This window comes from Protopterus annectens, chromosome 1.part1 (genome assembly GCF_019279795.1).
Source record: "Protopterus annectens isolate FY-2018-M chromosome 1.part1, PAN1.0, whole genome shotgun sequence".
Taxonomy (NCBI): Eukaryota; Metazoa; Chordata; order Ceratodontiformes; family Protopteridae; genus Protopterus; species Protopterus annectens.
The window spans coordinates 830,997,978-831,022,811 of record NC_056726.1 but is presented as its reverse complement, the minus strand read 5'-3'; the positions used below and the strand labels follow the sequence as shown (position 1 = coordinate 831,022,811).

Below are 24,834 nucleotides of genomic sequence, written 5' to 3'. Positions count from 1 at the left end.
CTCAGACACTTTAGAGCTAACCTCCTTTGTCTCTGTTACCTCAGTGCCATTCTCCTTTGGTTCTGTTACCTCAGAGCTGGTCTCTTGGCTCTGGTTACAGCCAAGGCACTTTCCTCTGCCATTAGCATGCAGAGCCCTTTCCTGGTAAGAGGGACTCCTTTGGGATGGACCTTTTTTCCCCCTTTATGCTTCTGCTATGCAGAAGTTTACACCAGAGTCCTCCATGGGCTTTATCCTTAAGCTGGAGCCATTACCTAATCATCGATTTTCCAAGCTTTCCCCAGTTGCATCTTCTGATCAGTCATCTCAGTCCACTGAAAGCTTGAAAACAGAATTGTAACAGTGGATAGGTGGAGTCAGGCCACATCCTATCAGTTCTAGGCCCTCATCCTGAAGCTACTGCTCCAAGGACTTTGAAGCTGGTTGTTCATAGGTTCATAGATTAGTACTAGGTTAACTGCCCTTGTGGGCCATTTTAAGCCTAGCCATTTACCGCATGTGAGAATTAAACCCTGCAACTTATGCCTGTAAGATAAAAACCTTAACCTTTATGCCAACCTACCACCGCTTAAAATCCATTGCAGTTCTCTGATCGGGAAAATGAACCCGGGCTGGGGCAGTGAGTGCATCAAATCCTAACCACTAGACCACCAGGGACCATTTCCTTCCATTCCTTAAGATCAGATCTGACAGCCTGTTCAATTTCAACTCTGAGCTATACCTTGGTTTCCTTGACTCTGGCAGTGTCGTAGCCAGTGGGACCTCTAGGCTGACAGGTCAAGTCGGGGATCTGTGGGTTGGGTTCAGTGTTTCCTGTTTCTGTGTCATCCCTCCAGCTTGGGGCCTCTGCTCTTGATAGCTCAGCCCCAGTCTCAGTGTTGGGGCAGGGAGGAGTGGCTCTGGATTCTGGGTGCATCCTTGGGATCTTCGAACACTTGGTCTGCCAGCTCTAGTCAGCCTGCTTCTGCTTTCAATGTAGAACGGATGTTCTCTAATCAGGAGAGGGAGTGATCAAGTGCAACCTGTGTCCCTCCCTCTTCCACATCTGTACCTGTGACTGCTACTCGGCTTGCTCCAGGGCATCTCACCCCTGATGGCCTCCAGTCTGTTCTTCCTGCATGGGAGTCTCACCAGAAGAGCCCCTTACTGAAGATACCAACCTCAAAAGAGAGGGATTCTCCAAATCCCCCACAGGATGCTTCTTTTGGTGATCCTTTGTAGCCGTTTTGCCAGCTTGGGGATGGACTGCTGAAGCCCCTTTTCTGGAGGAGTCAGTGATTTTGGAGATCTTTGAAGTGGGCACATCCTTGTCCTGGCTGGTTTTCCCACCAGATGCACTTGTTGACCTAGTGTCCTTGAGGGCATGAAAGGGGCCCACCAGTATGGAACTGATCCCCAGTTAGCCCGACAAGATCCTCACTCCTCCTAAAGATCAGTAGCACTGGAGGAAAGGTGCTGCCATGGATGCAGCCGTGGTGGTGGTGGCCACAAAGAAGGACATTTCAGAAATAGTTCCTCTGTCCATCCTACAAATAGAGATTCTTGGGTAATGAACCAATTAGGGGGAGGGTGCCTACACCTCAACCACTTTCATGCTAAGGGCATTAAACTATATAGCTCACTTTACCAGACTTAAGTGGAATATTTTGTGGGAAGTGTCGAGTGATTAAGACACAGCAGAGTCCAGACTCCCAGAAGACATTGGAGACTCAGCTGTCCATCCTGCAATTCATTGCTAGCATGTCAATGCGCCTGCTTTCCAGTGCAGCTAATGGCATGTCCTGGGTGGCTGGCTGCAGCATTGCTGTGTGTCGCCATGCCTGGATGAAGTTGTGACTTTGCCGGCTGCTTTAAGGCATCCTTTATCAGTACCCCATTCAATGGTTCTTCACTTTTTGGGGCAAAAGTTAAGGACACTTTACCATGAGTGAGCAAGATGGAAAGATGCTGTTTGCTTTTGGAGTTTGTTTTGCTACCCCTTAATGGACAGGTTTATTTTTCAGGAAATCATAGCAGTCCTTTCAAGAACTCCCTTCTGAAGGCTCCCCTTGCGGCAGATGGGGCAACCACAGTGGATGCCACCCTTATGGCAGGAGTGGTCCACAGAACCAGGGCTTCCGTGAAGGTAACTCTGGGAGGCCCTTTCAAAGGCGCTGAAGGATTGTCTGATTGTCCTGCACTGGAAACAGTTGGGGGTTGAATGGCTGTGTACCTACAAACTTGGGAGGCCATTACCTTGGACGCATGGGTGTTGCGTCATATCCAGGGTCTGTTCAATTCCGTTTCAACAAGTTCCAACTATATATCCCAAATGTCTTTCAATACATGCCACCACATCAGAGAAGAGTAGCAATCATCAAAATTCAGAAGTTGCTAGCAAATCGAATCATCCAGGAGGTCCCACCAGAGCAGTGAGTCTCCGGAGTCTACTCAGTGTTTTTTTAGTACCAAAGAAAACCATGGACTTCAGGCCAGTTGTGGATTTGAGCAAACTGAATTAGTGTGTATGAACTTGACCAAGTTTCGAATTGTCACAATGCAGTGGGCTGTGGCAGTACAATTGTCGTACTTAACTGGGACCGATTCATCACCCAGAGATTATAAAAAAAATGAAACAAAGACATGAGAGAGTGCACCACCTACTTGTTCAAGAGGAATCTGTGACCAATGGATGGGAGACAATGGATGATACCACAGGGGGATTACTAGTGTCACTTCTGACACACAGACACAGGCAATAATAAAATAATTTTTTTAGTTATAAAACCAAAAGGGAAGAAGCCACTACATAGGGGGCTAGGCTTATAAATGCCCTTGGGCAGATAGCCTAGTATGAACCTATGAACCCATCCGATGGACTTTCCCATTCTTTTGACCAGTGTTATCAAGTGGTAGTTGGAGACTTTCCCATTTTTGACCACTGTTTGTTGAGATCAGATCAGGTGGTAGTTGGGAGTCTCCTTTGGTGTCCATCGGGAGATCGTTTGTTCTTCCCCTTCCTCAGGCTATGGTTGCAGTGACTGCTTCTCTTCAAGGTTGGGGGGGGGGGCATTTTGAAGGAAGGACTATCCTGAGGACCTGATCTACTACTGAGGCCAACCTGCACATCAGTGTCTTGGAGATGAGGGTGGTCTTCCTTGTGTTGCAGGCTTTTCAGGACATTCTCTCCAAGGGTGTGATTTCTGTCCAGACAAAGACAAATATGTCAGTGGTCTGGTACCTGTACAAACAGGGGGAACCCATTCTTACCCCCCTTTGCCAGAAAACCATGAGGATATGGCAATGGGTGATTTCATCTTGGCAGATGTTCTTCATGTTTCACTGTTGCAGTCATCACACTTGGGTTATCCTGCCAGAGGTAGCCCTCAGTCGGCCCAAATACCAGAGGCTTAGTATTTCTGCATCAGTTGCTGTGTTTCCAGGACTGACTTCAGGTCATCAGTGGTATAAAGTCAGGCAGCTGACGCCATTACATCAGTCTTGCTTGCCGAGGAGCCCGAAGCAGAAGCAGTTTGCACGAGTGCCAGTCGGCCTTTACCAGAGTTTTCATTTCAAATTGAAGTTGAAGTCTTCTAAAGCTAAGTACCTCATTGGGGATCCTTTTTTCTTGCTCTAACCAATGTCAGAAAAAGTTAATTGTCTCGCCCGTAGAAAGCAAATACAGCACCGAGATTTCCATTCTTACTGCATCACCTGTTTAGGCCCAGAGCATGATGTCCCTCGCTGTCGGTTTTGTGCTTTGTTCAACACCAAAACTATACATCGTCGGGCCCTTTTTGTAGCTAAATATTTTTGTACTCTATCTCCATATTCCAAAATGGCTTCAGTAAGCCATCCGACTACCTATCTTCTGGAAAAACGTAAGGGTAAAGACAGACAGATTGCACATATCTAAAACTGCCAATGACGCTTCTGTTAAGCTAGTTACCAGTTCACTGGTACTCACTGAGGTGCTTTTGCAGCTCCTGATGCCTGCTTCTGTGGATTCGCAGGCCGCTACAGAGACCCGTTCGGAGTTCGGTATGCCGCAAGACTCTACTTTGACTAAGGTTCCTGCGGATGTCTCTACCTTGGATGAGTCTGGAGCCACTGAGCAGGCATCGGCTTCCGAGGAAGTTCTTCTCACTACAGATATTCGACACAAACAGACTTCTTTCGCGTCTTCAGTTCTTTCTAAAACTACCAAGTTTCTAAGGCCCAGGGTACAAACTAAATCTAAAAAAATGACCCAAGCTCAACCACCTGCTTCCATGCCTCAATCTCAAATGCTTAAAATGGCAGAAGACCTTATCATGCTTATTAGGGGAAGCCAGCCTACCCCTTCCAAAAGAAAAAAAGACTAGTCCCCAGCAGTTTTATCTGGCCAGGAGTCCGATGACTCTGAGGTTTCTGATTATGAAGACATGCAACCCTTGTCTGCTTATGAGGATTCAGATGCAGAGGAATCCATTCCTTCTGCCTCTCCTCCAGAGGATTTTTCATTTGGTGAAACCCTACATACTTTAAGGGAGCATTTCCAATGGGAATGTCAGGACTATCCTCAGTCCAAAAAGAGACTTGAAATTCTTAGATTTACCACAGCACACACCTTCAGCCATTCCTCCTGTCCTGGATGTTGTGGATGATGTCTTTATGGAATCCAGTTTAACTCCTGACACCCTCCCACCTGCTCCCAGGAAACCTGACTGGTATTAGCGTCCCTGACTCACACAAATTTCTTTTTAGAAATCCTACTGCTGACCCAGAGGTCATCTCCCAAGGACCTAAAGGAATAAAAGCAACCACAGCTAAGAATCCCACCCCCTCGGACAGGGATTCCCGAGCTTTAGACAGATGGGGTAAAAAAGTATACACCTCTGCAACTCTTGCTATTAGAGCACTAAATTGTCCGTTCTACTTGCTGAAATTCCAGCAACATACAATGGAACTCCTTAAACAAAAAATATCTACCTTTCCGGCTTGTGCAGAAAATAAAGAATTACAGGAGCTTATGCATTCTGCAAGCCAAATTACTAAACACACCTTGCAATGTGGCTTTGATGCCCTAGAAGCATACTGCAGGGCAGCAGTCACAGGTTCTGTAGTTTAGTAGGCATGCTTGGCTTAAGGAACAGACCTTGCCAGACCATGTGAAATCAAAACTATTGGACGCACCATTGCACAAAGACACTTTGTTTGGCACCAAGGCAGAAGAGGTCTTAAAAAAGATGGAAGAAAAAGCTAAATCTATGCAGACAGTTAAAGACTTCTTGCAAGTCCAGCCTCTGAGGTTCAGTAGGCATTGTCCCTCCAAGCACTGGACCTTTCCGGCCCCCTCAAGGCCAGCTCAGACAAGACCTAGGGGAAGCAGACCCCCCAGACAGCAGTCCCAGGGAATGCAGAGATCTAAGCAATGGAGTTCTTCCACCTCAAAAACAGGGAGTGCAAAGCCACCCCCTTATTGAAAGAACTCACAATGACTTTACAACTCCACACCTTACCTCTGCCCACCTGCTTGTGCCCCTAGATGGAAAACTCGCCTCCCATACAAAAAACTGGGCCTCCATCACCAGTGACCGATGGGTCCTCAACATAATGTCCCAGGGATACAAATTTTAGTTCCACACACTGCCAACCCCAAAAGGGTTCCCAGATCTTCCTCCAAACCACCCTGCTCTCCATGAGGGCAATATAGCCTGTTCCTGCAGACCGACCAGAAAGGCCAATGTTTTTATTCCAGGCTTTTCCTGGTACCCAGAAAAGAGGGCACATGGCACCCAATCCTTGATCTATCAATTTTAAACACCTTCCTGGTGATACCACAATTCAAAATGCTCACCCTCCAGCAGCTTCTTTGTATGCCATCCAAGGATGCTAAAAGAGGGCACATGGCACCCAATCCTTGATCTATCAATTTTAAACACCTTCCTGGTGATACCACAATTCAAAATGCTCACCCTCCAGCAGCTTCTTTGTATGCTATCCAAGGATGCTTGGTTAGCCACCCTAGACCTAAAATGATGGCTTGGTGGATAACTACTGGGACTGTGGTGTATAGGGTCCTGGGTTTGAGACCTGCATGGCTGCTTATTTGTGGGAAGATGGGTAGAATGGTCAAGGTGTTTACTTTCAGACACAAGGTGCAGAGTTTGATTCTCACATGGGGTAATTGGCTAGGTTTAAAATGGCCTACAAGGGCAGTTTGCCTAGTTTGAACAATGCAGTGCAAAATGCAATGTAAAAAGAGGCCTATCTGCACATCCCAATCAGGGAGTATTGCAGGAAATATCTATGTTTCAGGGCAAGAACTATGCACTTTCCGTTCTCGGCGCTTCTCTTTTGCTTATCCACTGCTCCCAGAGTTTTCAAAAAATGCCTGTCTCCAGACATTGCTTTTTGCAGACAAAGGACTATTCAAATTTACCCCTACTTAGACGACTGCCTGATTCAGGCAGACAGTCAGGAAAAGCTGTTACAGCACCTGACCTTTGTAAAAGACCTACTAACCTCCCTGGGGTGTACTGAAAAGAAATCCAAACTATTCCCCACTCAAAAAATTGTATTCCTGAGAGCAAGCCTGGACACAGCATCTCAGATGGCATTCCTTACTCCAGAAAAACAAGCCTGTCTGACAGGTTACTTCTCTCAACTAGCCACCGGAACCCAGTTATCCACAAAGAAAATCCTGCAAGGGTTCATGGCATCCTGCATTCTACTCATTCCATATCCCAGATTGCATATGAGGAAAGCCTTTGGTGTCAATACTCTCAGGACCTGGAAGCTATCATGGAGTGGGAAGGGGGTGGCCTAATGATTAAGGTGTTTGCCTTACCACAAGGTGTAGGGTTTGAGTCTCACAAGGGATAATTGGCTAGGCTTAAAATATCTCGCAAGGGCAGTTAGCTTAGTACTAATCTATGAAATGAGTCATACTTATGATACCTTGTCTAAGGAAACATTTTCTTTGGTGGGCAGCAGCATGCAACCACAACATGCATCAGATTATGCCTTGGGTGCACACCTGGATGGCAGGTGCATTCAGGACCATTGTAGTCCAAATCAAATACATCTCCACAGCAACCCAAAAGAGATGCTAGCTGTTCAGCATGCTCTGACAGCTTTCAGACCCCTACTCTCCCCGGGGCCTCTACTGATCAAAACAGACAACACCACAGTGATGTGATGCATCAACAAGCAGGGAGGAACTTGCTCTTATCCCCTCTGCTGGCTAGCCATGACCCTTTGGCACACGGCTTCAACCATGCAGATTCACCTGCTAGCACAATTCCTGCCAAGCTCCCAAAACTCTCTGGCAGACAACTTAAGCAGAAACCTGCTAGACCCACATGAGTGGCAGTTAGACCACAGCACCTTCAACCTTGTAACCCAGAACTGTGGCACCCCGAAGGTGGACCTCTTTGCCTCCCACAACAATCACCAGCTCAGCCAATTCTGCACCAGGGAACCTCACAGCAAGGCCTGGAAAGTTGATGCCCTGTCCTTCCAATGGGTAAACCTCTTGATCTATGCATTTCCCCCTCTACCTCTACTTACAAGGGTACTACTCAAAATAAGGGAGGAAAAACTGAGAGCAATCTTGATTGCCCCAGACTGGCCACGCCAGCACTGGTATCCACTGCTGTGCCCATGGCACCTCCCTCAGATCCCAACTCTCCTGTCCCAGCAGAATGGAGAATTCATGCTTCCACAATTGCAGACCCTGAACCTGGCAGCTTGGCTTATTACCTGACCTCTCCTCCAGTTGCCAGCCTAAGCAAGCAAGTCATTGATGTTATATGTGAGACCAGACACCCCAGCATTATAAAATCCTATGCTGACAAGTGGAAAAAGTTTTGCACCCGGATCCAGGCTAAAGGAGCTGAAGCAGCACAGCCCTCCTTACTTCTCATCCTGGATTACCTAGCAGACCTACTTCAAAGGGGGCTATCCTTCTCTTCCATTAAAATTCATGCCTCTGCCATCTCTGCTCATTACAGCACAGAGCTACCTCTCTTTTCGCACACTCTCATCAAACAGTTCCTAAGAGGGGCTATCAATTTAAGGCCACCCAGAAGAGCTCCTACCCCAGCTTGGGACCTTAACTTTGTGTTGGAAACGCTCACACTACCCCTCTTGGAGCCTGCATCTTCAGCAGAGTTAAAATTAGTCTCTTGGAAAACAGCCTTGCTTCTGGCCATCACTTCAGCTAGAAGAATTTCAGAGCTACAAGCACTCATGGCTGTAGAGCCCTTCATCATTTTTCATGCTGACAGGTTTCCCTCTGGACTAAACCCAACTTTCATGCCTAAAGTGGTGTCCAGTGTGACTCTCAACCAATCTATTAATTTGCCCACCTTTTTCCCTAACTCTCAAAAGAAGGGGGAAAGGATTCTGCATTCTCTAGATGTGCACAGACCGCTCAGATTCTACCTGCATAGGACTAAATCTTTTAGGAAAACTGACCAATTGCTAGTCAGGTTTGCAGCAGGGGTAGAGGGCAAGGCCATATCCAAACAAACAATCTCCAAATGGGTAGCACACTGTATCCATTTCTGCTACAAAAATGACAGTAGTCTCCTTTGGTAATCACATCGACACAGTAGTCAGGAAATCCTTTTATTTGGCACACCTCATCACAAAAGGGTTCTCATCCAGAAAAAAAGGGGTCATTGTTCTCCTGTACTCGATACTCATTAGACCCATTATAGAGTACAATGCCCGTTTTGGAATGTACCTCACAAGACATTTGCAGCAGCTGGAAAGGCAACGGAAGTACCTCACAAAGAGGATTACTGGCCTCAAACAAATGCCCTACACTAACCGTCTCAAAAAAACTCCTGCTTTACTCTGTAGCATATCGTCTATTCCGAGGAGATCTCTGCCTAACATATAAAACTATGTTAAACCCAGAGCTGTTGGACATGCTACACCTAAAGAAATCCCAATCCCCTCAAGCTACATGCTCTAGGGACCTAAACCTTGTCACCACAATAAACAGGACATGCTGGAGGGATAATTTCCTGTCCCAGAGACTTCCTATACTCTGGAACAAGCTACCCATCTATGTCAGGCAAGGTTCCTCATTAGCACTCTTCAAGAAAAATCTTGATAAGTGGATGGAACATAGAAAATACACCCCGGGGATCACTTCTTTGGCTCTGCTCGACAGGGGCACAGGAAATTAACTTTCTTGGGCGGCGTAAGCCAGGGAACCTTGTTGGCTATGCTTACTTAGGCCCTTGGGCCGATAGCCTAGGACCTACCTGTGAACCTAAATGCCATGGGAAACTGCCCCCTAAGGGAGTCAGGACACATTCCACCAGGGCAACCTCCACCTCTGCAGCTTTTCTCAGAGGGGTCCCTACCATGGACATCCTGGAGGCTGCGCCATGGAGTTCTGTTCTTACCTTCACCAAGCATTACCACCTGCCTATATTCTCCAAATCCAGGGCAGGCTTTGAAACCGCAGTCTTGCAGGGCATCCTAGCCAGCCCCAAGTCTTCTTGACTGCCTCCACCCTTTTCTTCAGCTTTGGGAATCAACCCAAGTGTGGTGACTGCAACAGTGAAACACCAAGAACATAGTACAGTTATGTACATTTACCATAAATGTAGATGTTTGAGTGTATTCATTGTTGCATTCCTGGATGTCCTTCAAGAATGCAACTGCAGTCATAACATATGGGTTGTCCTGCCTCAGGCAGCCCTCGATCGGCCAGATTCCAAAGTCTGGGTCCGACGTCAGCTGATGTCGCATTTCTCTCCGATGTCAGAGCGGCTGGAGTATATAAGCATCAGCCGACGCCATTTTCTTCAGTCTTTCTTGCCGCGCGGTGCCCGAAGCAGAAGCAGTTCGCAAGTGCCGGTCGGTCAGCTCCTGTATTCTTCGAATCCGAAGTCATCAAAAAAGCTAAGTAGCCCGTTGGGGACCTTTTCTTGCCTCAGCCGATGTCAGAAATTACTAAAAAAGTTAACAGTTGTCTGTCTTGTGGTAAACAAATGCCTCATAAGGATTTCCACTCTTACTGTCTTCCTTGCCTTGGCCCAGACCACGACGTCTCGGCCTGTGTCGCCTGTGCTCGCTTCAATAAGCGCACTCTCAGGCACCGGGCAGAGTTCGCTGAAGACTTTTTCGGCGATAAATTTGCTTATACAATGCCGTCGGAACTTCCGACATCGCAGACTCCTAAGAAACGAAAAGACCAGGACCGACATCCTCGGCCCGTGTCTTCCACCGACTCCATGCCAAAACCTACCGCGAGTGCTCCGGTTCCCTCTGAGACGGTTATTTCACCGCTCCAAACCGAAGACACCGCATTACCGATACCTCCGATACCGGAGGCCACACCGACGCCAGTTATAGATTTTCCTCCGGATACTGAAACCGAGGAAATGCCCGAGACCATTGCTGTAGATAAGGTCACTCCTGCACGTGGAGCAGCTAGGCCTCCTATGGCCATGTCTATTAAGGCCTACACACGTGCTAAGGCAGCCAGCAAGACCAAGCACCTTACTGCTAAAGCCTTACCTCAGCCTACTCCTGAAACACAAATCATGACTATGGCCGCAGACTTAATTTCCATGATTAGAGGTTCACAGGCCCATCCTGAGAGAGGATCCCAGCCTCCTTCTGATAAGAGGCCCCGGGTCGAACCCTCTGACCCTATCCCTTCAGATGAAGATTCTGAGGACTCTGTTCATTCCGATGGCCAGGAAGAGCTCTTCCAGACCTATGAGGACTCGGATGCAGAGGATTCCATCCCCTCGGCCTCCCCTCCTGAGGATATTTCTTTTGGGGAAGTTCTGCATACCATGAGGGAACATTTTAAGTGGCAAGGCCAGGAATATTCTGATTCCAGAAAGCGCCTTCGAACCTTCCTTAAAAAGCCCCAACACAGACCCCTGGCTATACCTCCTGTGCTTGATGTTTTGGATGACCTATACTCTGACTCCAGCGTTACTCTTCCTCCTGCTCCAGCCAAGCCAGACAGATATTATAGGGTCCCAGAAACACATTCTCATTTCTTTAGGGCCCATGCTGTTGATTTAGAAACTATTTCTCAGGGACCTAAAGGGGTTTCAGCATCCACCTCCAAAAATCCGTTGCCTTCCAACAGGGAAGCTAGGCCATTAGAGAGATGGGGGAAAAAGGTCTACACTTCCACTACTTTATCTGTGAGAGCTCTGAATTGCCTCTTTCAGATGTTTCAATATCAGGATTACCTGTTAGATGATTTACAGAAAACATTGGCCTCTCCTGAACCTTTAGACAGGAAGTCTTTGCAGGAAGCTGTACATAATTCTCAGCAAGTCAGCAATCACTTTCTGCAGTGTGGATATGATGCATTGGAAGCTTCATGTAGGGCAGCTATGACAGGGGCGGTCATTCGTAGACATGCATGGTTAAAAGAACAACCTCTACCAGATCATGTTAAGGCAAAACTTCTTGATGCACCCTTGGAAAAGAACAAGCTTTTTGGTGCTAATGCTAAAGATGTGTTAAAGTCCATCGAGGAAAAAGCAAAATCGGTTCAGACGGTCAAAGATTTCCTCCAGGTTCAGCCACCCAGATTCAGCAGGAATTGGCCTTCTAAAAACTGGTCCTTTCCTAATCCTGAAAGATTTCAAAGGGGTAAAAACAGGCGTGGCCGAGGAAGAGGACAATACAGAGGTCCTTACAGGGGACGACAATGGCAACCAGCAAACCAAAGAAGTGACACAGGGGTCTCCCCTGCCCAACAGGGACAATCTCAATGACTTTCCTCTACTTCCGCTGACCAAGGAGCAAATAGAAGCTCCCATGGGCGGAAAATTATCTGTTTTCAGACAATTGGCACAGATTGACAAAGGACAAATGGATTTTGGACATTATAGACCAAGGTTACAGTTTCCACTTTCATACCTTACCAAGAAAACAAGGCATGCCAAACCTACCACAAAACCAGAGGGCAGAGGCTATCAAGCAAATTTCTCTGCTTGCTCAGATCAAAGCAATAGAAAGAATTCCACAGCAAGAACAAGGCCAGGGGTTTTACTCAAGACTTTTCCTTGTTCCAAGAAAAGAAACTCAGTGGAGACCAATACTGGATTTGTCCGCATTAAACACTTTTCTCATAGTACCAAAGTTCAAAATGCTGACTCTACAGCAACTCCTTCCCATGCTGGGCAAGGGGTCTTGGCTGATTACTCTGGACCTCAAGGAGGCATACCTGCATGTCCCTATCAGACACAGCTGCAGAAGATACCTCAGATTTCTTGCAGGGCCAGAGCATTATCAATTCTCAGCATTGCCATTTGGCTTATCTACTGCGCCCAGAGTATTCACAAAATGCCTAGCTTCAGTAATTGCTCATTGCAGGCTCCAGGGGATCCAAATTTACCCGTACCTGGACGACTGCCTCATACAAGTGGACGACAAATTGATTTTGACAAAAAACTTGAACTATGTCATACAATTGCTACAGGCTCTGGGATAAACAGTCAACTTCCAAAAGTCAAGACTTCAGCCATCCCAGCAAATAACCTTCTTAGGAGCCAAACTAGACACAGCCTCTCAAATGGCTTACCTGACAGAAGACAAGCAAGAGAAGTTAACTCATTATTTCAATGGTTTAGCAAAACTCGCCCAGATGACTGCAAGGAGATTCCTACAGGCCCTGGGTTACATGGCATCCTGCATTCTCCTGGTTCCATTAGCAAGACTACACATGAGAAAGCTTCAGTGGTACCTAAAAAGCCTATGGTCTCAGCACAGCAACAACCTAGAGACAACCATACCGCTCATTCCATGCCTACAAAAGGAATTCCTATGGTGGGCCTCGTTAAGCCAGGCAAACACAGGTATGTCATTCAAAAAACCTCAGATAACACAGACCATGACCACAGATGCCTCAGACCTTGGATGGGGGGCGCACATGGAGGGCAGATGTATACAAGGACAATGGTCTCCAAAGGAAACACATCTGCATATAAACCAAAAGGAAATGCTGGCAGTAATGCATGCCATTGAGGCCTTTCGACAGCAACTTCAGCAAGGCCATCTACTGATACGGACAGACAGCACCACTGTGATGTGGTACATAAACAAGCAAGGGGGCACCCACTCTTACCCCCTTTGCAGACTGACAATGAATCTTTGGGAAAAATCACTGAGCCTAAACATACAGTTGCAATCCCAGTTTGTTCCAGGCAAAGACAATGTGCTGGCGGACAGCCTAAGCAGGAATTTCATAGATCCACACGAGTGGAGGTTACATCCGAAAATCTTCACACAACTCACCTTGACATGGGGCAGGCCAGAAGTAGACCTATTTGCCTCCCACCTCAACCATCATCTACAAAAATTCTGTTCAAGGACTTATCATCCACAAGCTTGGAAAGTAGATGCTCTTTCATTCAACTGGAGCTTCCTAAAAATCTATGCATTCCCACCTCTGCCACTGATGACCACAGTATTACTAAAGATCAAAGCAGAGAGGCCCAATGGGATCCTAATAGCTCCAGACTGGCCAAGACAACACTGATATCCACTTCTACGGAGCATATGTCACAACAAAAAGTGGGCCCTTCCCAAATTGCCCCTACTTTTGACTCAACACAGCTTCAAAACAGTGCATCCAAACCTTCAGATGCTGCAGCTAACAGCCTGGGAGATCCCATGAATAACCTCAATCTATCTCTCTCCAAGGAAGTTCAGCGGATATTAACAGAAGCTTGAAGACCATCCACCAGGAAAGTTTACTTAGCAAAATGGAAGAGATTCAGCATTTGGAATACCAGCAAGGAACATGATGCATCATTATTGAACATCCCACTCATCCTGGATTATTTGGCAGATATGCTACAGAATGGATTCTCATATTCTTCCATAAAGATACATGCTTCAGCTATTTCAGCTAGATATAACACTGATCCGCCTGTGTTTTCACATCCTTTGTTAAGGCAATTCCTCAGGGGAATCAAGAACATTAAGCCACCAAGAAAGGCTCCAGTGCCAGCTTGGGACCTCAACTTTGTCCTAGAAAAACTGACTCTACCTCCCTTTGAGCCAGCAGCTTCAGTGGACTTACAATTTCTCTCATGAAAGACAGCTTTCCTGTTGGCAATTACCTCAGCAAGAAGGGTTTCGGAACTACAGGCCCTAATGGCAATACCACCGTTCATAATCCTTCACAGAGACAGGGTCTCCTTAAGAACCAACCCTACTTTTATGCCAAAGGTGGTATCTAGGGTTTCTTTAAATCAAGCTATTCACCTACCTACCTTCTTCCCCAATCCTGAGAGCAAAGGGGAAAGACTGTTGCATACCTTGGACATTCACAGACAACTTCGCTACTACCTGGACAGAACCAAGACCAGTAGGAAGTCTGATCAGCTTTTTGTAGCTTACGCCCCTGCAGTACAAGGAAAAGCAATTTCCAAACAGACTATTTCAAAATGGATTGGACATTGCATCAGATTTTGTTATTCCTTCCATGGGAAGAATGTTCCAGCCAATGTCAGACCGCACTCCACCAGAGCTACAGCCACCTCTACTGCCTTCTTAAGAGGAGTGCCTACAAAAGACATTCTAGAAGCTGCTACATGGAGCTCCGTGCATACATTCTCCAAACACTACAATCTCCCTTTATACTCCAGATCCAGAGCAGGCTTTGCTTCGGCAGTCCTGCAGGGTTTGATTACCACACCATCTCTTTCCTAGAGCATTCCTCCTCCCCCAGCTAAGCTATGGTATTCTACCCATGTGTTATGACTGCAGTTGCATTCCTGAAGGACATAGTACAGTTTTGTACCTACCATAAATGTAGATGTCCGATAGATATGCAACTGCAGTCGGATTTTCCCTCCCTCCATACCCCTCTATGCCTTGGGTCCACTCCTATCCCTGTTTCTCTTAGCTGGGGATATCTGTTATGGTGTATCTGTTTATTGCTTACTTATTTGTCTGGAAATCTGTTTTTGTCTTCCAATTTGATTACAGCCTTCCTTGGAGGGCACCTGGCATCTGGGGCAAGATACACTGAAGAAAATGGCGTCGGCTGATGCTTATATACTCCAGCCGCTCTGACGTCGGAGAGAAATGCGACATCAGCCGATGTCGGACCCAGACTTTGGAATCCGGCCGACCGAGGGCTGCCTGAGGCAGGACAACCCATATGTTATGACTGCAGTTGCATATCTATCGGACATCTACATTTATGGTAGGTACAAAACTGTACTTTTCCCACCCTCCATCCCCCTTATTTCTCTTTCTCTTCCTCTCTCTTCCTCACTCCTTACAGGCAATTTTGGTATTTACTTTCTACTGGTGGTGTTCTTGCACCATAGCCTAACTCCCTATTTTAGGGGCTCCTGACATTTGGGGCAAGAAAAGCTGATGTAATGGCATCGGCTGCCTGATTTTATGTAACTGACGACCTGAAGTCAGTCCTGGAGCGACAGCAACCAACGCAGAAATACTAAGCCTCTGGTTTTCGGGCCGACTGAGGGCTACCCCTGGCAGGATAACCGAAGTGTGATGACTGCAACAGTGAATACACTCGAACATCTACATTTATAGTAAGTGTACACAACTGTAGTTTTCTGATTACAAAACGCATCCCGTGGAGGTCCAGCTTTTAGCAGACAGTCTGAGCAGGTACATTCTCCTACCTCATGAGTGGTCCCTGAAGTCGAGGGTTCCTGTTCAGATTTTTTGTCACTGGGGCATCCTGTGTTGAGACCTGTTCATGTCCTTGTCCAACACCAAGTGCATCAGCTATTATGCCTTAGTTCCCCTTCAGGGACAGTCATCCAAAGATGCTGTCTTGTATGCTTGTCCCCTGGGTCTTCTATATGTGTATCTTCTGACCCTGTTAGTAATGAAGTTTCATTAGAAAGTGGCCCTTTGCAGAATGACTGTAATACTCATTGCCCCAATTTTGACCTTACCAAGTGTGGTTCCCCTTTCTTTGGCCTCTAATGAACTACTGTCCTTGAGTCCTGGATCCCATTTCAGATCTCATTTCTCATCCGGTGGGCCTGGCTCCACCCATTCTTCAGACTCAGGTTATCTGCATGGTTTCTCCAATTCTCTTGATGGCCAGGAATCCGAGGGTGTCAGAATAGTACATAGTATTTTCTCAGACGAAGTGTACTAATAAGATGTAAGCTAGTAAGTGGAAGCGCTTCATCTTGTTTGCTAACTCTCAGGGCTTGGATCCTTTTTTCAGCTCTTTTGGAGTCCATCCTTGGCTTTCTTGCAGATTTGTTTATCTCTGGGTCCAGTTATTCTACTATTAAAGTACAATTGGGAGCTATGTCCAGTTTTCACATTGTTAGTGGTAATGTGCCACTAGCTCCCCTTAAGGTTTCAAAGGCTTTTCTCAAGAGAAATTTTTACTTCTTCCTCCTGTCCTGTCCTGCCTTGGGACATGTTTTTTCATGCTCCAGGTGCTGGCAGAACCTCCTTTTGAGCTCTCTGCCATTTACAGTTTGAAGTTGTTATCTTAGAAGAGACTCTTTCTTGGTGGCCATTACTTCCACCAAATGTGTGTCAGAGCTGCAGCCTTTCTCTTCATTTCCTCCATGTTTGGTCTTTCATAGAGACAGTGTGTCCCTCAGAATAGATTTTACTTTTCTGCCTGAGGTGGTGTCCAAGACAAAATTGAACCAGTCCAGTCATCTGCCTGTATTATTTTCCTGATTTCTTCAACAGAGATGAATATCTACTGCATTGTCTTGATGTCCATAGGCAACTGAGGTTTTATTTTGGCAGAATGCAGTCCTTTAAAAAAATCTAATCAGTTGTTGGTTTCCTTTTCTAAGACTTGAGTGACTGTATCTATGGGTTACTCCATCTAAAATGGCTGTCAGAGAATATTTCCATTGGGTATAGTTTGAAGGGGAAACCTTTGTGTCACAAACCCAAAGATCATTCTATCAGAGCTATGGCTACTTCTACATTTTTTGTTTCTCCAAAGCTGCTTTGGATGACGTGTGGCTGCTACCTGGGTGGGTCCTCACACTTTTGTATCCCACTGCAAACTGGATATCCATTCGAGATCTAGAGCTTTGTTTGGTTCCGTTGTATTGCGCAATATCCTTCCATAAGAACACCCTAAGCTGATACTTGGCTGGGATTTCTGTCCAACCGGTTGAACCCAAACAGAAAAGACGACATCAACTATAAAAGTTATGTACTCAGTATAATAATAGAGCCGTGTTGTCTGTTTCCATTTGGTTCATGGCCTCATTTGCACTAATCTGCCAAACATGTTTGAAACAATAACATATAACTGCAGAAGTATAATTAGCAGGTACTGGCCATTGGAACAGGGAGTAAGGCAATGTTTATTAGCCAGGAGGCTTGGAGTAGAGCAGGTGGAGGAGGACTTTGTATTAAAGAGGAAATTATATTATATAAGGAGTCTGCATGTCAAGCAGTTAAAAGTTTTGTTAAGACTGGGAAAGAGCGGGAGAGGAATACTTTAGAATCTTAGAGAATCAATTGTGGATGTTGTAGAAGGCCTTCTGCATATGATTTTGGTGTATCCTGATTTAACATTAGGGACCCTTCTTGAGTAGTCGCTGAATAGGTTCATCCTAGCCATTCACAAGTCTGCATTTTCTCAGTAGATTCCTACTGGACTCTCATATCTGTGGTGCTTACACATAATGTTATGTTACGCACTGACTACACAGTCATACCTAACCTCTAAGATTGACATTTTTTTTCTGTTTTTTGCACACAGTGGAGCTCAGCCCTGATGCATAAGTGTGCAAGTTTTATGCCTAGAATGAAATTTCCATACAGTACACTCCCTCTTTTACCGGCCATGAAATTTCTCCCGCAGCCCTAGCAAAAGACAACAGAGAAGAACAATACCTACGCCTCCTCTGGGCTAAATAATGACAGATATTTGAGTTTTAGACTTCATATTCATTGGAAAAATGCATACTAGCACAAAACCTGTTATTCTAGCGGATTTATAACCTATAAATGCCATTTGGTATGCTTTTTCTGATTAATGAGCCATTTGTTTATCCATCCTAAGGTCCGGTCCCAGCAAGATTGGATAAGCGGGGAGTCTACTGTAGTGTTCTTGTCTTTGTCAGATCACTAGATGAAGACCTATGCCAACAGTGCTTTTATTGCCTTGATGATGAGGGTGGTGGTGTTGGCATAATGGTAAATGTCTTTAACTTATAGATATAAGGTACAAGGCTTGATTATGACCTCTGTTTTTTGGCAAGGCTTGCAGTAGTTTGCAGACTGATAGCATAGTATTTACCTAGGAACCTAAATCTCTATTTTGGGTTTCACGACTAGGCTTATAAAGGCCCTGGCAGTTGTTACCCTAGTATATACCCATAAATCTGTATGGGAAATGGAAACATCATCTCTGGTATGGCAATGTCTCTGATGGACAGAGACCAACAGTAAATGTTCCCTAGGTAATCACCCCCAACTAAACTTTAGCAACCACCTGACTGTCATACCCATCTAAACCTGAGTCTTATTCTGATGCACAATCTGTAGTATCACACATTTTAAAATATTGGGGGAAGAGTATTTCAAGACAGGGACTCCCTTTTGAGGTTCTTCACCAGACCCAGCAGGATCTTTTGGCCCAGGTAGAATGGGTCTACCAAGCAGTCCTATATCAGAGGTCATTGTACTAAAGGACACTAGGTATAAAGACATCAACATTAATGAATTGGCAATGAAACCAGCATCTTCAGTTCCATTTACTTTGTCAGCATTATCAGCATTTGAGTCTTTGGTGCTTAAGCCATCCTCGGTGCCAGGTGTGGTGTCAGAGCCAAGCTTCAATAGCATTGACTTCATGGGGATGGGTGTCTTTGATGAAACTGATAGTAGCTCTGGTGCTGATAGTCTCAGTTTATCAACCAAGGTTTTATACATGGTTTCAAGGCAACAATCTATGTTAGATTCCATCTCTCTCTCTCATGACGGCTCTCAGTTTTGGGTCTTGGGTCTCTCATTCTTGTCCCACTAAGAGTTGACACTGAAAAGCTGCTGCAGACCCAGATTGTCTGGAGATTTCTTGTTTAAACACTTGAATGAGTCTACTCAGTGTGTCCTGACAAAGAGGCGATTCAAGAGGAGTTATTTGACTCCTAACCAAAGTCCCAAATCCAAAACAGTGATCTCAGTGATGGGAAAACTTCCACACAGTCCTGTCCAGAAAACCCCAGATTCTGAGAGATTCTGGCCAAGAGACCCCAACTCCCCCCTGAAGAAGAGATCATGCAAAAGACTTTTTGGTCTACCTGCCTGCCTTCCTGCCTATATTTTGGGTAGTCTGTTCTAATAATTGCTTGATCAAACTTGTTATGGATAGGTCTAGTCGAAAGCTGGATGTGGCTGAATGTATCCCTAGAAAACTACGCAAGATACTCCAGCGTCCCAAGGGTAGACTAGCTCTCTGCTGAGACTCCTCTTGCCTGCCATCTGCAAGGAGAACATTAAGGATTTCTGGGCTAAGGATCACATGGGGAAGCATGCTGGTACTTTTGCTGTCTAGGCCTTGAATTGCCTGATGCATATGACTCATTTTAGGTTGTCCTAGCAGAGAAATGCTTGATATTCTGAAAAAAGTTACCACATAGTGATCAATGCCACAAACTAGAATCACTGGTGGCAGCACACCATTTTCCATGAGGTTGATCCGTACTACAGCAGACTGAGCAACAAGAGCAGCTGGAACAGGTATTAAAAGGATGCAGGCTTGGCTCATATTGTTTGAACTCATTGAAAACTTCAAGGTGTCTTTTTCCAATTCCCCCTTTAATGGGTTCTCACTCTTAAGACATCAAGTAAAGGAGAAGATGTTAAGTTGTCAATCTCGCCTTCATTCTTGCTTGATGGGTACCAGCTCGAGGCAGCCCCATATCCCATGAGATCTCATTATGAGGTCCTCCTTTTACCAGCTCCTGGTAAGTGATTCACTTTGATATTAAAGCCCCTTTTGTTAAAAACCCTTTATTGTTAGTTATAAGTTAATTCTTTAGATTTCCTGACAGAAAATCCCTGTCTCTTTTAATTTTTTTAGTCAAACTGTACCCATCCCTCCCTGTTAGGGTGTGTGTGTGTTGTTTTAGGAATACCTTTGTATTTTTCTTTAATTTAAATTTTTGACTGGTGTGTGTGTGTTTTTAAAGCACCATGTCAAAGGAGAGGGTAGAAGATGTCTCTGACAGGCCTGGGGCCTCTTCACCTGCAGGACTCCTGTGCTATTTGTCATTCCTTCAGCCAGGCAGGAAAGACGCAACAAGCTGATACTTAGGCCTTCTTAAGCTGGAGGCTCCATCAAAATCAGCTAAATCTTCCAAGGCCCAGGCTTCTGGCTCATTCCAGGAAGAGGCACCTCTTCTTTTCGGGAGCCATCGGAGCCCGATCTCAAGGTCATCCAGACTGTCAGATCATGACCTAGAGAGTGGTCAGTAGATTACTTAAGTCACAGGTACTGGCCCAAATGTTACATAGTCCGCCTCAACAACAGACACTGTGTCCACACACCCGTTACAGTTCCTCCTTCAACTCTACCCCAGAGCTTGGTAGGTCTCTCGGAATGGTTACTGCTACGGCTGGAGGATGGATACCCTTCTGTTCCTTCAGCCTCTACTCTTATCTCAGACCTTCCTTAGAGGGGATTCGTGGTCGGCTTCCATGGTCTCCTCACATCTGCCTCGGAGACTTCACCTGCCTGGGGAGGGAGGATTCGAGGTGATGAGAAGTGTGGGGCCACTGGTATATCAGCCAGTCCTGTTCCCGTAGCTCTCCCTCTATAGTACCTGTTGACATCTCTGCCACTTCTCTTGCTACAGGACCCAGAGATCCTCCGCCTCAGGTTTCCCCATTGGGAATTTCCCCTTCCGAGGATTCTCCTGATGTTTCGGGAGATCCTCCTAGGAAGAGGACTTGTAAAGGAAGCATGTAGACTCCCCGAGTCTGTCACGGATACTGACTTTGATGAGTCAGAGGGATCCCAGATCTCCCTCTGAGGATGTCTCCTTCTCAGACATCCTAGAACTCCTGAAACAGAGGGAAACTGGCCCACCAACAATCCCTCTGAGGATGAGTCAGTATACCTAGAGGATCTCGGCCCTCCACCTCGGCGTGGACAGCTCCTGACTCTGTAGAGCCAGTCCCTAGGAGGCCTTCAAAATTTATCACTGCCTGTGACAAGCAATTCCTCACTAAGGGTGTCCCGCTGATGCCATGGTGGTGGCTAACTTGCAGATCCTTCCGGACCATGGATAGATAGTACGTAAGCCGGATTCCTTCCTTTTCCTTGCTGCTGCGCGCTGAATTACCTATGTGTCTTCACCAGACTCCAGAGAGGATATCCCAAGGAGCTGGCTGAAGTAGTTCAGGATCCTACAGCTGCAGGGGCTCAAGAAAAAGCTAGGAACCCTCAATTCCATTGTAAACTCCTCCATGCATATCTTATGCTGCGGATGGTACAGGTGTGGCTCTTAGACGCCAAGCCTGGATGCGGCTATGTGATTTGATGGGTCAGCTTTGTTTGGCCCTCAGGTGAAGGAAACCTTGACCAGGCAAGACTCTTTCTGCTGTTGAGACCTTATCCCAAAGGACAGAAAGGTGGGAAAATGTGGTTCCAGAATCCCAAGGAGTCACGTAGAGGCAGAGGTAACAACACTAGAGGCAGGGGGTCCGAAACCAGGGAAACAGAGAGCCTCTCTGACAAGCCCTTTCAGCATCCCTGAGGGTGTTGCCGGCTGTCCCTCCTTGGAGGCAGTCGGGAAGATGCCTGGCATTCCCTCACTCAAGACAGATGGATACAGTCGATCATATCCAAGGGTTACATAATTCCTTTTGAGGAAAGTCCTTCCCTCAAATTCAAATTGCAGAGTTAGAAGTCTCAAAACTACTGCAAAAAGAGCCATTCAGCCAGTTACAATAGACCATTCAGAGCCCGGAATCTACTCAAGGTTATTTTTGGTCCCCAAAAGACTGGAGACTAGAGACCAATATTGATCTCAGATCTCAGCAGACTCAACAAGTCTGTCAGGAAGACAAGATTCGAATGGTCAACAGAAGGACAACTGGATGTGCTCATAGATCTTCAGGATGTACTATCACATCAAAATTCAAGGAGATTTCTCCGCGCGGCTGGGGTCCAGTCATTTCCAGTTCAGAGCCCTGCCCTTTGGTCTCACTACAGCCCCCAGAGTGTTCACCAAATGCCCTGTCAGCCACCACCAGGCATCCATCTCAATCAACTGAAAAGTCATCCTTATCGCCTGCCAGTCTATTACCTTCATAGGCTTAAACTTAAACACTGTTCGGATGTCAGCTACCCTTACAGATCAAAGAGTTTCAGACATCAGGAGTCATGTCAGGATCATTCTGGCCAACAAGAAAGTTCAGGCCAGAATGGTTCTCCATTACTCCCTGGCTCGATCGATTCTACATCGCCTTCTTCAGTGGATGCTGTTCACACAATGGTCATACCAGCAACAAAGAGCATCTTGCTTGGTGGATCACATCTCCTCAGGTTGTACCATCTGCACATAAATGTCCTGGAGATGAGAGCAGTGCTTTTAACATTGCAAGCCCTCAGACAACATGTCTGTAGTTTGGTATATCAACAAACAGGGCGGAACAAAGTCCAGACTATGGCAATGGGCGATCTCCTCTCATCGGTTTCTGGTAGCAACACAGATTGAGCAGAGCTATTCTCATGCCTCACGACGAGGTCTCTCAAGCAATCTATAGCGAAGAGATTTTTCTGGAATGGGGTCATCCATGAAAACAGCAAATGTCCAGACTTCTTCTGCCTCTTCCCTCCATCAGGCCATCCCCTGACCCAGGATTGGCCCCAGGGACTTCTTTATGCCTTCCCTCCATTTCGAGAGCCAAATTGATTCTCATATCATCACCTTTGGTGCAGCCGTGGCATCTGGACCCAGTGCCAGATCTTCTGATTCACTCTCTCAACCTCACAGCATGGTTGCTCCACTTCCTTCCTTAGCCAGAACCCAGTTAGAGACATCATATTGGGCTAAGGCCAAGAATATTGATCCTTTTACTGCCCCTGTTCAGGCAGTCCTGGACTTCTTAGCAGAGATTTTTCATGCAAGCTCCTCTTCTTCCACAGTCAGAGTTCAATTGGCTGCTATCTCCAACTTTCATGTAGGCTCTGCAGGGCCTTCTTGAAAGGAATTTTCCTACTAAAGCCTCCAATCAGGAATCCTCCTCCTCAGTGGGATCTAAATTTAGTGCTGACATCCTTGATTCTTCCCAGCTGTTTCTTGTTCCCTGAAATATCTTTCTTGGAAAACTTTATTCCTAGTGGCTATTACATCTGCCAGGAGGGTGTCTGAACTTCATGCTCTTATTTGGTCTTTCACAAAGACAGAGTATCTTTGAGAACTAAGAACAATTTGAATCAATCCATTGATCTCCTGTATTTTTCCTAACTATTCAGATAGAGCTGAACAAAAGCTACATTATCTTGATGTCCACCGTCAACTTAGATATTATTTGGACAGAACAAAAAATTTTGAAAATCTGATCAACTTTTTGTTTCCTATGCGTTCCTATGCGGATAATAAAAAGGCCTTCCTGTTTCTAAAGTGACCTTGTCCAGATGGCTTTCATCTCTGAAATTTATAAACAGCTGTGCTCAAAACCTAAAGCACATTCAACTAGGAGCTTAGCTACTTCTACAGCCTTTCTTTTTCTAGACTTCCTTTTGGACACTATTTGTGCAGCGCCACTTGGGCCACTTTGTTTTGTTTTCCCATTACAATTTGGACTTGGCTCTCCAGGACAGCCAGTTTTGGCTCTACAGTCCTCAAGAGTTTGTTCCATTGAGCCACCCAGGATAGAGGTGCTAGGGGGTGCGGTCCCATCAAGCAAGAAGGCCTGGACAGACCTTGTTATAAGAAACTGTTATGCTGAAGACCATTCAGACCTGGTCCTTATTCCATCTGTAAAGCTTTCTCTTCCTTTTTTTTTTTTTATGCTTGGTGCTGTTGCCCTTTGTCATCAAGCGAGATCCATCATGGGATATGGGGCTGCCTGCTGCTGGTAAAAAGTGACTCTAGGAGCTTAGCAGTGTGCGTCGGGCGAGGGATCGCTCCGAACCCATCAAGCAAGAATATTTCTCGAGAGTGAGCAGGAGGTGAAAATGTGGCTGTTTACTCAACAATGGTCCATTGCTAGAAACCAGAAGGAAGCCAAGTACTTACGGTTTCTTAAATGCCAATATCCACCTTTTCAGCAGTGATCTTAAAAACTGTCATGCTTGTGAGGGCTTCTCCAGTGGGTGCCACTCTAGAGGCAGTGTTGGATTGCAAAATCAGAGGTTTTGTAACCTCCCAGTGAGAGTCAGCCACAGCAGCTCTGATGAACTGTCTAAAAGTGTCTTTAGCCATCATATAGGTTTGATGGATCAGAGAGAGAATTTCCAGATGCTGTACAATCCATTTCACACTCGCTCCTTCACAAACCGCCTTCCCTCTTTTAGACTTTTCCCCTGCCAGAAGATGGCAGCCAAATTGGACATTACTAACCTTTTCATAAAAAAAAAAAAGCCAACCAAGAGGTCATAGTAGACCAGAAAAGGGTCCAGTGTTTGTTCCATATTCTTTTAATTTCCTCAAAGTTTGAAGGATCTCAGGTTGATTCTACAGTTAAGCATCTTAAATATTTACATAAGGAAAACTGTCTCATTTGGTCACTGTGGAATTAGTACCTCTTTGTCTTCAAAGGGAGATTGGATGTGCTATTTGGCCTTCAGGATGCCTAGCTACATATAAAAATAGCCAGGGAATCCAGGCAGTTTCTGGAAAGGAACTAGGCATTATAGAGTCTTTGACC

General features: G+C 45.9%; 1 protein-coding gene across 2 annotated transcripts in view; it reads left to right on the top strand.

The window, feature by feature from the left end:
• The window catches only part of GBA2 (glucosylceramidase beta 2), a 2,751,058-nt gene that overhangs the window by 1,405,192 nt on the left and 1,321,032 nt on the right, over positions 1–24,834 (top strand). The window lies entirely within an intron of this gene.